Below are 13,723 nucleotides of genomic sequence, written 5' to 3' on the forward strand. Positions count from 1 at the left end.
CTGACTTATAACCTGTCTTTCCTGATTTATTTGCATCAGTTTAGAATGTATGGACTCCAGAAATTGGTGTCGCTTTTATTGTGTGAGGGATAATCCAATTAGTTCTTCTAATAAACAGAAGTCTCTGTCTTTTGAGATATTTCCAGTTAATATCTTCCAAAAAATTACCGCAAGTTCTTTCCAATGTTGATTTCTGGTCCATAGAAGCAATTTAAGCATTAGTAAAAGCTACCACAATTTCTGCTGGGTCTATTCCTGCTAATTGACAAAGTCGCATTTTTCTTTCAAAATCAATTCACAAATCTTTAATACATAGGTCTTTAATTTGCACTCTGTTTACCTGCTAAGAATATCCATTTTAAGATACTATCTTTTCTCTGCATAAGAATTCCTGTGGGAGACTGAGTAGAAGGTAAAATAAGCAAATTATAATCCAGATTTGGATCCCAGCAATCCACATGTGCATCCTTTAATCTCATTTCCACCAGAGCCAATTCTCTCCCAGATTCAGCTATCATTTTCTCACACTATTTAATTCCTTAAGCCCTTATAAGATTTGAAATAAATTACTCAGCTCTTGAGCAGTTAATCCAACTGTGGGTCATAGCCAGTTAATGTCTCACAGAAAAATTCGAAAATCATTAGGAGTTTGTAATTGTGCTCTCAAGATTTGGAATTTCTGTGGTCGGATATTCTGTAACCCTATCTTATTTGCTAGATAATTGATAGACTCTCCTCTTTGTATTTTTTTCAAGAGCAATTTGTAGACCCAAGCAGGGGAAAATTCTCTTTACTTCATCAAACATTGTTAAAGTCATCCGCCAGTAAGATATTAATATAGTGGTGCGTTTTAGATTGAGGAAGCTGTTCATGAATTATTTTATAAAAGCAGTTGTACAAAATATTGGCACTAGGTAGGACTGTTTAATGTTCCTTGTGGTGAGACTTTCCAATGACACTTCTTTATTATATAACTATTATTATGAGTAGGCACTGAGAAAGCAAACCTTCCCCTATCATGGTCATGCAAAGGTATTGTAAAAACACAATCTTTTAAATCAAGTACTATCAAAGGTCATTACTTAGGTAATAAAGAAGGCAATGGGATTCCAGGCTGTAAAGAGCCCATTGGCTGAACCATCCTATTATTTAGGGCTATTACATCTGTTAACATTCTCTATTTTCCGGATTTCTTTTATTTTTTAAAGATTTATTTATTAATATGTATACAGTACTCTGCCTGCCTGTACGTATGCAGGTCAGATGAGGGCATCAGATCACATTTATAGATGTTTGGTAAGCCACCATGTGGTTGCTGGGAACTGAACTCATGACCTCTGGAAGAGCAGACTGCTGAGCCATCTCTCCCGCCCTCGATTTCTTTTTTACAACAAACACAGGGGAATTCCATGGGCTGGAAGATTCCATCAATATGTTAAGCATTTAGCTGCTTCTGTGTCAGCTCTTTTGGTACCTGCATTGATCCATCCATACAGGCTTGTCAGTTAGGCATTTTAAAAGTAGGGCAGTTAGAACCTTTGAAAGACTAACAGCTGTTGTGTCTCATTTATGGAAAATCTGGATAGTTTGTGATGGATTTTGATAATCCTTTTTAATACTTTAATCAGAAACATTATTTACTTTATGATTTGTTTCTGAAATAGAAGGAATATTAATCTGTGTTTTCCATTGCAGCAACAAATCATGTCTCCATTAAATCACAGCTATATTAAATGCATATGGCTTTAATTTCCTACTTGTCCCTCTGGCCCTAAACACTCGACCCATCCTGCATTTTGTTTGACCTGAGAAAAAGCTCCAATCTCTAGAATCTGAATATTTAGCTCCTAAAAAAGTCAATCTATGTGCCAAGATTTTCGGTGAAATAATTGTTGCATCTGCATCTGTGCTACTAAACATTAAATTTCAATGCCACTTATTTGTATTTTTATCTTAGGTCTCTGATCATTTCTAGCAGTTTACTAAAATACATGGTTTCTGGTCTCCTTCAATTTTTTTATTTTACCTACTGAGGCTGTTCTGCCCTTGATTACATCCAGAGCAATGTTGTTTTTAACAAGAGGCATTAAATATTTTAATTGTTCTGTGGATGAGTTTCCCTGATTCTGACAGGGGATGATTGAATAAAATTTGATATCAGGGCCTGTGGGAGGCCCGCTTGGGCATTTCCTGATGGGAAGCGATTATCCTGCCTCTCCTTTGTTGATCTGTAGTCATTAGTCCTGTGGCAGCCTTTGCCACACTTCTGGCATACTACAGAAGGCTGGGACCTTCTTTTTGGATTATCTTTACAAGAAATATTGTTTCTAAGAAAACCTTGCCTACAATCCATTTTCAGATGACCTGGCTTACCAAAATTAAAACATATGACATTTTCACCTTCCTTAAAACTTTTAGGAATTACTTCTCCTATCAGAGTAACATCATTAACATGAAATCCAATATCAGCCGTATTTCTAGTCCATCAATCTATTGTTGCTGATCTTGCCTTTAAAAGTCTAATCACATTTTTGCATTCTGAATTAGCATTTTCAAAAGCTAAAGATTTGATTAATATTGTTCTGACTTCCAAATCTGATGCTATTCTATTTACAGCTGAAGTCAAATTTCACCAAAAGAAAAAAAAATCAGCGAAGGCTTCTTTTGGACTTTGAATATCTTTAGTAAAGGACTCAGACCTACTTTGTGATTCTTCAACCTTGTCCCAAGCATTTAAAGCTACTAAATGACACAGTGGCAAGGTGTGACTTTCAAGTTCAAAATGTGTTTGTATCTTAGCATATTGACCTTCACCTAACAACTGATCTTGGGACATGTCACTACCTTGAGCTTTGTGTTATTATTCTATGGCCAGAGCTTCCTCTTTCCACCGTGTTTGCCATTATGACCGAGCTTCCAATATTGCTGTTTCCAGTCTTTTGGGGATAATTTTGTTCTGAGTTTCCCATGAAATTAATATCTGCTTCACATAGGGTTGAATGCATACCATGTGGAATGATTGCCTCCTTAAATCTCCTCAAATCTAACATGCCCATAGGATTCCATTTAACTTCTTCATAACCTTGGGGATTCCTATTATCTCCTGGTAGGTCTTGTATACTAAGCAGATAAATTAGAGTTGGTTTTCTACCAACCTTAAGCCACTGCCCTTCATTGATAGCATACGGTACTGCAGGAGGTTCCTGTCTGAATTCCTCTGTCAGTGTCTGATTATTTTTCTTATTTGAACTTGTAAGTCTTTCTAAGGGTTGTATCTTATCAGGACACTGTTTATATTTTACTTATTTTTTCTTTTTTGTTTTTTTGAGACAAAGTTTCTTGTGTAGCTTCGGCTGCCCTGGACGATCTTTGTAAACCAGGCTGGTCACAAACTCACAGAGATCCAACAGCTGCATCTACCTCCCAAGTGCTAGGATTAAAGGCATGCACCACCATGTTTGGCTCATATTTTTCTTTTTCTTGTAGCTCTAAAGCTTTCTTCTTTGAGCAGGTACAGAAAGATACTATGGCTATTAAGGATAAAATATGAAATACTAAAAGGAGAACAACCGTAATAGGTATTGAGCCAATTTCAGTTAAGTCACTGGGCACTTCATTTTCTGCCTACATTTTAAAGCCATCTAAAGTAGTACTATACAGGGTCCTCCTAGCACCTTGTATTATGGTATTTCCATCCTGAACTCTCTCCTTGGGGACTACACAGGTGATGTACCAAATCTGATGGCTTCTCAGTTTGTCCATAGCTGGCATGATTTCTCTGACCATATTGTCTGTGCCATGCATTGGAGTGCCAAAATGTTGTGTTTAAACAAAACCACAAATGTTTGATTTTCCCAATAAAGACTCCAAAGCCAAATGCTGGGATAAAAAGCCTACTAGCTCAGAGAGGCAGAGAAAGTATCCAGCTGACTTTTGTTACACTGCCAGTGTCCCAGAAGGAAAAGGCCTTTTCTTCTCCATACTGTCTTGCAAATGTTTCAGACTTAATGCCCTGCCTTTCAACTTCCTGTGCATTGCTCTATGTGTCCTCCAGACTTGCTCTCACTCTTTGTTTCTCTGTCCTATGTTTGCCCTCTGTCAACTGGTTTCTTGCTCTGTCTCTTGACTTTTGGTTGATTTTATTTAATCCTGTTTAAAGAAGCTCTTGGATTAAAGTTTTGTAATATGGCTGAGCCACACCACAACTACACATGGGTTTCTCCAATATACAGTCTCAGGGTTCACAGTGTGATCAAATATCCTGCAACAATATACTCACATTGCTTCATCTCCTCTGCTTCTGGTATGAGTTGAAGTTCCACCTAGCCATTTAAGGGTTTCAACCCCTTCCATTCAATTACTTTGGCATACATCTTCTAAGGACTGTGTTGTATTCCCAAGGAAACACAATGACGTGACCTCACCAAGAAAATGTGTTAAATACAAGTATCATGTAGGTTGCCAGACAGTCCAAATTCTCCCACCTGCCCCATTACATTAATTTTTATATACTACTCCTTCTTTGTTTTTTTAAAGTAATTTTTATATTATGTTGCAAAGGACCATGCTAGCTGTGGAATGTAACACTTGTTCTTTGTTTACTCTTTCATAATGCTATAATGAAGCATCAATTTAATTACAGGGAGTCGGTTAGGAGTGTTTACATGTCCTCCAATCAGGTCAGTCTGTTAAGAAGGAATTCCAGAGCACGTATGTAAAGTGAACTGAGTACAACCTAGCCTGACCTACACTTGCACACTGTTTCCTTAGATTTCATTACAATTTAGTCTCTGAAAGTTCTGTCCTCATACCCACACGAGTACAATTTTTTCAGTACACTAAAATACTGGGTGAAGGAAGGTAATGGCTTATAACAAATAAGAAACTGTTTGAAAACAATGAACAAGATTACACCTAAGACGGCCTAATGGTAAAGGTCTATAAGCTCGTGTACTCAGGAGAATGAAGCAGGAGGTGGCAAATTCCAGACCTACATGGGATCCATAGTGAGTTCCTGGCTTGCTTGTCCAATTTAACTATAGTATATGGTACCATGAAGTGTAAAGGTGTGCGGATCTTGCTCTGCGTTACAGTGCTTTTCTTGCATGAACCACGTCTAATTTTAGCCACCGGTACCAAAAAGGCCAAAGATGGCATACTGAAAAACACCCCTAAATACACCTTTAACACCATTGGGCATGACATGGCCTACAAATAAGTAGTAAAACACACTGGGTTTTTGATCATAAGTAGTAGTGGTGGGCCTTAACTGTACGGCACTCCAAGAGAAATGGTGGAGACACATTAGAAAAATAAAGCACACAGAGTTTCAGTGATGTGAAAGCAAATTTGAAGCTATCATCTTCTTTTCCACAAAATTATGATAGAATATGCTCTCTGAAGCATGAACATTACTAGTAGGAATTCTTTTAATCTGTTGAGGAGGTTGGTTTTGTTAAAATCCTGCCAAATCCACACACATCTGCCTGAAGGAAATTATATACACTTTGGCATATTCTTTCTTCTGTATATGACTTTTACTTCAGGTTTCAGGGAAGAGAGGCCATATAGAGGCCATGTCTAATAGAAATATTAGTAGAAACTTGTTCAATATTAGGAATCAATAATTGTGTCCTCCCATGACCTCATGATGTGTCTATCAATTGCCCAGTCAGTGCCTTTGTAGCGTTAGCACATGCGAAAGTGCAAACTGTGGCAGCTGCTCTTAACACGATAGGATAGTTCATTTTAATCACCAACTTGATTACATTAAAAAGTGCCTAAGACACCGATAGGCACACCCATGGGAGAAAGTCAGCTGGGAGGTCATCTCTTTTCTCCACCCACAGGTCAGTGCCACAGACCAGGTTTTTCCCACTGTCAGGCATCACAGAGTGTATCCCTTCGAACTCGGAGCCAAAATAAACTGTTATTTCCTTAGGTAGTTTTTGTCAGGTATTTCATGACAATTAACAACAGCATATACAACAAGAAAACCCCCTTGTCTCCATAAGACTCCTGGCTCATCATATCTGAGGCTGTACACTGAGAGGCCATGACTACCCAGCGCCCTTGCCCAGCCACTTGGATGCCTTGACCTTCTCTCCTCAGAACTTCTGAAATCCAGCTCAAACTCCAATTCACACTGAGGAGGAGGAGGATGCTATATGCAGGCTATCTAGTGATTCAGGAAAGACACACAAAGACGCCAGTGAACTCATACTTTTGGTTAAGAGAAACGTGCCAGCATCAATAAGAGGCCAGGAGCTGGGGTGGGTGGGTTCTGTCCCCAGGCATTGGTTTTCTTCTGTCCAAGGGCTAACATTTCTCTCACCTCTACAGCGAATTCTGTATCTTCCTCTTAGTTCTTGGAGGTTAACTATTATGAGACCTAGCTCTGCCCTTATGCAAGTGCCTACATGTGAGCACCATTGAAAGCACAGGAGCTCACAGCTCTGCTCAGAAGAACATCTCAACAACACCGTAGCTCATGAAAGAGCAGAGTATGATGTGCCTCATATCTCCAGCACCCCAAGGTGTCATACCTAGTAAATGTTCGAAAGATCGTTTAGGGGGATCATTTTAGGAGCCTATATCACATTCACTCTGGTGTTTAAAATTATGTTGAGTTAAAGTTATTGTTTAATAAAGGAAAAGTGAGGGAAATTATCATGGCCAAGGCTTTCCTACAAGAATACCAAGAGGAACTCTCAAAAGACACTAGAGGGGCTGGAGAGATGCCTGAGCAGTTAGGCACACGAACTGTTCTTCTAGAGAATGCAGATTCAATTCCAGCTATTAAAGGCTGCCCTTGGCAAGTATATTTGTCCTTGTACCCAGTCCTTTCTTACCTACCATAAATGGACCAGTTTGCTTCATTTTGTGCTCCTCGCCACGCTGTTGAAGTGTAGGTTAGAAAATCCATACTAAAAGTGACTTGCAGATTAGTACCGGGGGCACAGAGCAGATCCCACAGCAGAGATTCATTCCTGGGCATCTCTACAGATAGTTTGCTCACCTTAACAAAATGTAAGAGGCTCCACTTACCATACCCAGCCTCAGCCATCATGACCTCAAACATAAGTAGCAAGGCTGAGAATAAAGAAATGTCCAGTATCCTCCTGCCTATACTCTTTGCACTATGGTCAGTGGCACAGAAAGAGGTGTTCATGTTGCCTTCCATAAACAGCACAGAAGAGGATCACATCAGGAACTGGCTAGATTGTTCAAAGTTCAAGAGCACTTGCTCCTCTTGGAGAGGGCCCAGTTAAGTTCCCAGAACCCACGTGGCAGCGCCCCATCATATCCCCATATTATGCAACTCCAATCCCAGGGGCTCTGCAGGCACCAGACCTGCATGCATTTTGTTCTCTCTCTCTCTCTCTCTCTCTCTCTCTCTCTCTCTCTCTCTCTCTCTCTCTCTCTCCTCTCTCTCTCTCTCTCTCTCTCTCTCTCTCTCTCTCTCTCTCACACACACACACTCAGTTATGTAAAATCAAAATAATGTGAAATGAAAATAGGAGCACAGTAAACCTGTCGTAGTAACTCATGCCTGTAATCCCAGTTATTCTCAAGGTTCACAATTTTGGGGGCCATGTATGCCATGTCACAATTTCGTGAGATCTTTTCTTTAAAAAAATCACATCACAGAAGAAAAAAACTTTAGTTAACAATAAACTAGCTCAAGCAGAAAAGTAATTAGTATTGTATTTTTCATAAAGTGAATGTGAAGGAACAGGTTCCTTTGTGTCCTTTTCATACATAGAGTTCTTTTGTACTCTTTCCATACCCCTGTTTCTCTTTCCCATGCCCTTGCCCCTCTCCCCACCTGTAAACATCTACCGCCAGTATTCCCTTTGTCAGTTTTATATCACATGCGTTCTATAACCTCCTTTATGCACTTCCTTGAAGCTTCCACACACATACCTGCGCGTCTCATGGGCACCTTTCTTGTTTCTTGATCTCTGCCTACACTTAGCCCAAAATATACATATATAAATGTTAAAAACCAGTATCCAAATATGAGATTAAGATGAAGTACTGTGTTCCTAAAACTGGGTTTCCTCAAAGTATATTTTCCAGTTCCATCTACTTTCCTGTCCATTTCATTTTTGTTTCTGGCTGAATAAAATCCAATTTTGCGTATATGCTATGGTCACTATCCATCCATTTGCTAATGGCCATCTACAATGATTCCATTTCCTCACTATCCTAGAACACAACCACAATGAGCAAAGACGTGCAAATATCTTAGTGAGAGGTGATAGTGGGGATATAGCCAGAAATGATACAGCTATGGTATATGAACTTCTATTTTCAGCGTTTTGAGAAACCGCCACATTGATTCTCACAGTGGCTGCACCAGTTTATACTTCCACTAACAGGAAGGGTTCCCCTTTGCCCACAATTTTACCAGAATTGTTGTTAATTTTTTTCCTCATGATAACCATTCTCACTGAGATGAAATGGAAATTCAAAGTAGTTTTAATGTGCATTTCTCTGATGGCTATGTATGTTGAACACTTTTAAGATACATGTTGATCTTATATTTCTTTTGAGAACTGTCTACTCACTTCATTGGGCCATTATATTGATCATCAATGTTGAAATGAGATGTTTTGAAGAACAGGCATGACACATTTGTACAATGCATGCCCTAACCTAGTGCTGTAGAGATGGCTCAGAGGATGAGAGCAGTTTCCTACACCAGCATGAAGACCTGAGTTCACATTCACGTTACAGACACAAAACCCAGAATCCATAGCAGATGTCTGTAACCCCTGGGCTGATGGTGCAGGTGGCCTAGATGGCAAGCTCTAAGCTTAGTTGGAGTCTGTCTCAAAAAAATAAGAAACTGGAGAGATGTCTCTGCAGTAAAGAGTACTGCTGCTCTTGAAGAGGACACAGGTTCTGTTCTTAGCATCCACACGGCAGATCACAACATCCAAAACTCCAGTTCCAAGGGATCCTAACATCTCTTCTGCTTCCAAGAGCCCCAAATACACCTGTGGTGTATACACACATACAGACAAAACACTCAGATGCATAAAATATTTCTAAGGTGGAAAGTGATAGGAGAAACTACTCAGCGTTGCTCTCTGGCATACACACACACACACACACACACACACACACACACACACACACACACACACACACAAACCAAAGTTGCATCTTCTTGGTGTACAGTTAGAAAGACTATGAAAAGAATTTGGAGATAGCAGGTGTTTCAGGCTTTGGTGGAATTTCATTTTAAGTCATTAATATTAAGCATTTTGGAACTCTCTGTATCATAGATATACTCCACACAATCACCTACAGAATTACTGAAATAGTGAACAAAAACAGAACAAGAGAACAGGCCCAACAATATCATCCTCACCAAAGACAAAGGCTCACACTTACTGTACATACAGACCCTATGAGTATTGAACATGGGATTCCAGTCCTCTGGTGCGGTAGAAGGTTCTAACAAACAGGGTTTGAGACAACAGGGGAGACCAGTGAAACAAGAGATACATCATGATTACAAACTATGACTGAACAATTACAAAGAGCCTAGAGATGACAGTAATGAAGAGGGAAAGGAAGCTGAGTAAATTCTGGGTTACCATCTCTACCTTTGTGTAGTTATGTAATTTACTTAGCCAAGAGTGTCAAATTTCAGTGATGGGAAATGCAGTACAGCACGGAGCTGGAGACCTGATGGGCTTGCCCTTTACCTACTTAGCAGGTATTTAGAACTATGTGCATCAACTCTTCCTCATTAGCTTCTTATACTTTGGGCCTAAAGGGGTGTGTGTGTGTGTGTGTGTGTGTGTGTGTGTGTGTGTGTGTGTGTGTGTGTACATATCTTTTTGATAATAAAAATAGAACTGTTATTAAGTCTGCTTTTTCTCAACACATCTTTATAATTTTAAGATTGTTTCAGACATGGGCAAATTAAAATATTTTCAAGTGTGTTTTTTAATTTTTGGTGAGAATTTATGTGACAGAGTTTTCAAAAGTGCTAACTGCAAAAGTGCTTGAATGAGTAGTAGCCAAAGAAAATAAGGCTCACTGGTAAATGCTATTAAAGTTTTCACTGGCTTTTTCAAACCTCCCAGAGGATCTCTTCAGCTACTACTTCTTGTAGATTTGGGGCAGTGGCCCTCCACAGTCACCTTAATGTGACATCAGAAAGTACATTCTTAAGATCCACTGAGAATCCCAGTGCTGCTCCAGGGAATGGGCTATGTCCCTCCCTGGTCCCTGTTGTACAGTAGAGCATAGGCCATCACCCTCAGCAGGTTTGGAACTCTTTGTCTTGCTGGCCTCAAGAAAGTGCAAGAATCCCTACCAGACACTCAGCTAGGCTGTCTGTTTCCAACTTGGGAAACACCAAATACCCAATATGACTGACATCTGACTGTCTGTGCCTCTGCAAGATCTCAGCCTTGGCAGGAGAGGTGTCTCGCCATCTGTCTGGCAATTCGGGAAATGTCAGTGTCTTCATGTGTGGGTTATTTCACTGAGAATGATATGAATTACATGATCTACTGATTCCAGATGAAGAAGGCCAATTAAAAATGTTTCTGTTGCCCGTTTTCTTGGCTCTTATGGCTTGAGAATTGAATTGAAGCCAAGCCTTGATTTGCTACAGTATCCTCGACATTTCTAGTTACTCATTGCTCCCCACTTATTCACAACATCCTTCTCCTCTCAGGGGTGTGCAAGTATCTCGGAGATTTCATGTCATGTTCGTTTGAACTTTGCACTGTTGTGTGCAACATAGTTTTAACTCACATATTTTGCTGCTACGTTTCTCATTGGGTTTTATGTTCCACACTTTCACTAGGTGAACCTTTTAAAAACTCCTCCACATGATAGAGATCATGTGGAATTGATTTTTGTCAGTTGGAAGACAGGTAGGAATTGCTAGCAGATTTGCTGAAACTACAAAATATATCAATATAACTTCTAAACTGTGACACAAAAACAGTAGCATCTCATCTGACAAGAATCATATGAAGTTTTGGTGAGTGACTGTGCTACTTATCCATCAACTCTATGAAGTTCCAAACAAGTCTAAAATAAATATGCCTATTTCTATTGTAACTAATCACATAGCAACATTTGTCCCTTTACACTAATGTGCATTTTAACATAAATGATTTAACTGTACATTCTGCTCAACATTTCCCCCAAATCCTTTTGTTATTAAAATACTACTTTCCCAAAGACTTTAATCTGTTCTTTGTCTTTTTGGCAATACAGTGTTAAGTGAATCTACTCAAGTTGACTTCTTAGGCAAAGGTGGAAAGCAGTAGACTACTGTGACTGGCTCTTCCTGGACCACAACAGTTAACTGCTCAACTTTCAGGCACCTGAGAGCCACTCCTAAATACAGGCAGTTACTATAATCACATTTTCGTAAGTTCACCATCACATCTGCTATACTGGAAATAAAGAAGTATGTGTATTCAAAATTCATCAATCCCTAACTATTTTTCAATATCTCACTTTTATTTATGTTATTATAGTAACTTATAGTAGTGGTCTGAACTTAAAAACAACTCTCTAACTTGGGAGCTCGTTGATATTTTGTTATTGAAGATTCAGCAAGTGAGACAGCATAGATAAGTCCCTCCCCCCTTAAACTCCCCTTCCCCTAGAAAGCCTGTATTTGGCCTGTATAACAACAAGGATTCTTTTACCATAGTACTTATTGTTCAAATTGACCCACTCTAGAGATGCTCTGAAATGATGGATATGTTCAGGCCTAACCAATGATGCCATACAACATGTACAAGGCAAAATACAACAGAGGTGGTTTTAAAACTGAACTGTTACAGTACATGACAAAGGAAGACCTACCAAAAAGCTTAACACTGAATGCTTACACAGCTATTCAAAGAGAGTGAAAATATGCCAGATGGAGACTCTTTAATTCTAAAACGCTGACAGGGGAAAATGTCAGGTCTGAAATCCCCTGATACAAACGTAATAGGCCTCACAAAAAATGAAAGGCCCAGGGAGCTTAGTCTGTTTTCTTCCTCAAATGTCTGTTGTGTCATTTTTGGTGTCCTCCTTCTTGTGACATGTTCTTAAGCCAAAATACACTTTCCCTTTTATCCAACTCAACTGTGAAGCAAAGGTGTGGCTTAAATGACATACTACTGCAGGAACATGGAGACATATTTTTCTGTCACTGAAGGATGATGAACTTTAGGATCATGGGAAGAATGAAAACATGAGATGGGCTTCAGTCCACCTTAATTCTCCAAATCCTCAGTAAGTTTATGTGGTTTTCCTCTTCCATCAAAGGGAGAAAATAGAATCCTTACTTCTCAGAGCCTCAGAAATCACAAGAATTGTGGTGATTGGATATCATCACCACTAAACCCATGTCATTGAAAATAAAAACAGGAAAACAGACATGGGGCTGGGGCACAAAGAGGCCAGCCTGAGGTATACAGTAAATTCAAGGCCAGCCTGCACTAAATAGTGAGACCTCTGATTTTTTTTTAATGAGGCAGTGAAGAAAGGAAGGAAGGAAAAGTACAATAAAAAGTCTAGATCAAGCTATATCCAGTTAGCTAGCTGGCTGCCTGGTAGGGCCTGCAGTTCACGTGTTTGGAACTTCAGCAGAAGACTCAGAATATCCACACTTTAAAAATTTTCTCATCAGTTACTCTATGTGTTACCCTGGGTAGCAAATAAAGGGCACTTTTGAGAAAGCCTTTCAACAAATGTCTGCTGCATCAAGGTTTGGACTTTTCATCCAATTATTAATTTTTTAAAAAACAAATTGTCAGTTAACTTGGGGCTTGGTGAAGGTAAGCAAGCCTCCTTGATATTTGTCTTATACTGTTGTAACAAAAAACTCATCTTTTCAGTGCCTACAACACGTGTTTATTATTTGTTCACACATACACACATGCCTAGACACAGAGTGAAAAATCTTCAATGAACCCACATGAATGATTACATACAAGAGTGTGTCAGTGTGTGTAGAATCACAGGACAAATGAAAACAATGGTGTAGAAACCCACTCGGAATCCCATTAATTGATCACATTAGATCACACAGTATTGTTTTCCTAAGAAGCATAAAAAGCAATTATTCCAAAGGAATAACAGATAGAGGTACAGCATTGAACCTCAGTCAAGTAAATGCCCTATATCATAAAAAGGGTCTGAAAGCTTATACAACTCCTGAAAACTGAAAACACTAATAATTGGGGGGGGAGCCAGACATGGTGGCACATGCCTGTAATCCCAGCACTTGGGAGGTGGAGGCAAAAGGATCAGGAGTTTCAAGGTCATCGTCAGCTATATACTGAGTCCAAGGCTAGGCTGGCTATGTGAGAACTTATCTCAAAAATAAGAAAATTGTAAAACACTAGTCACTTTAGACATGAAACAAGATACCAAACAGGCAGTGCTTTAGTGAGGCATCCCTCTCTGGTCTCTTAACTCAAGAAGGACACGCACTCCAGATGCCCAGTGAGTGAGACAGAGCTTTCAGGCTGTGGTAGAAGGTAGGAGCTATGAGGCTGCAGCACTCTCTCCAGCAGGACCTGAAAACAGAATAGCAAAGGACAGAGCCCAATCACATGCATGTCACCACACAGCAATACTCTGACACTTGGCTGCCTTGCCCAATGTAAAGTTTGTCGCCGAAACTAGGACCCGACGCATTCCCTTATCTCTGGTCTTGGCGCTATCATTTATCACTCAC

General features: G+C 39.6%; 1 protein-coding gene across 1 annotated transcript in view; it reads right to left on the reverse strand.

Moving 5' to 3' along the window:
• The window catches only part of LOC311601217 (uncharacterized protein), a 91,333-nt gene that overhangs the window by 32,821 nt on the left and 44,789 nt on the right, over positions 1–13,723 (reverse strand). The window lies entirely within an intron of this gene.

The sequence above is a fragment of the Acomys minous genome (assembly GCF_964271855.1).
Source record: "Acomys minous genome assembly, chromosome: 7".
In the NCBI taxonomy this organism is placed as follows: domain Eukaryota; kingdom Metazoa; phylum Chordata; class Mammalia; order Rodentia; family Muridae; genus Acomys; species Acomys minous.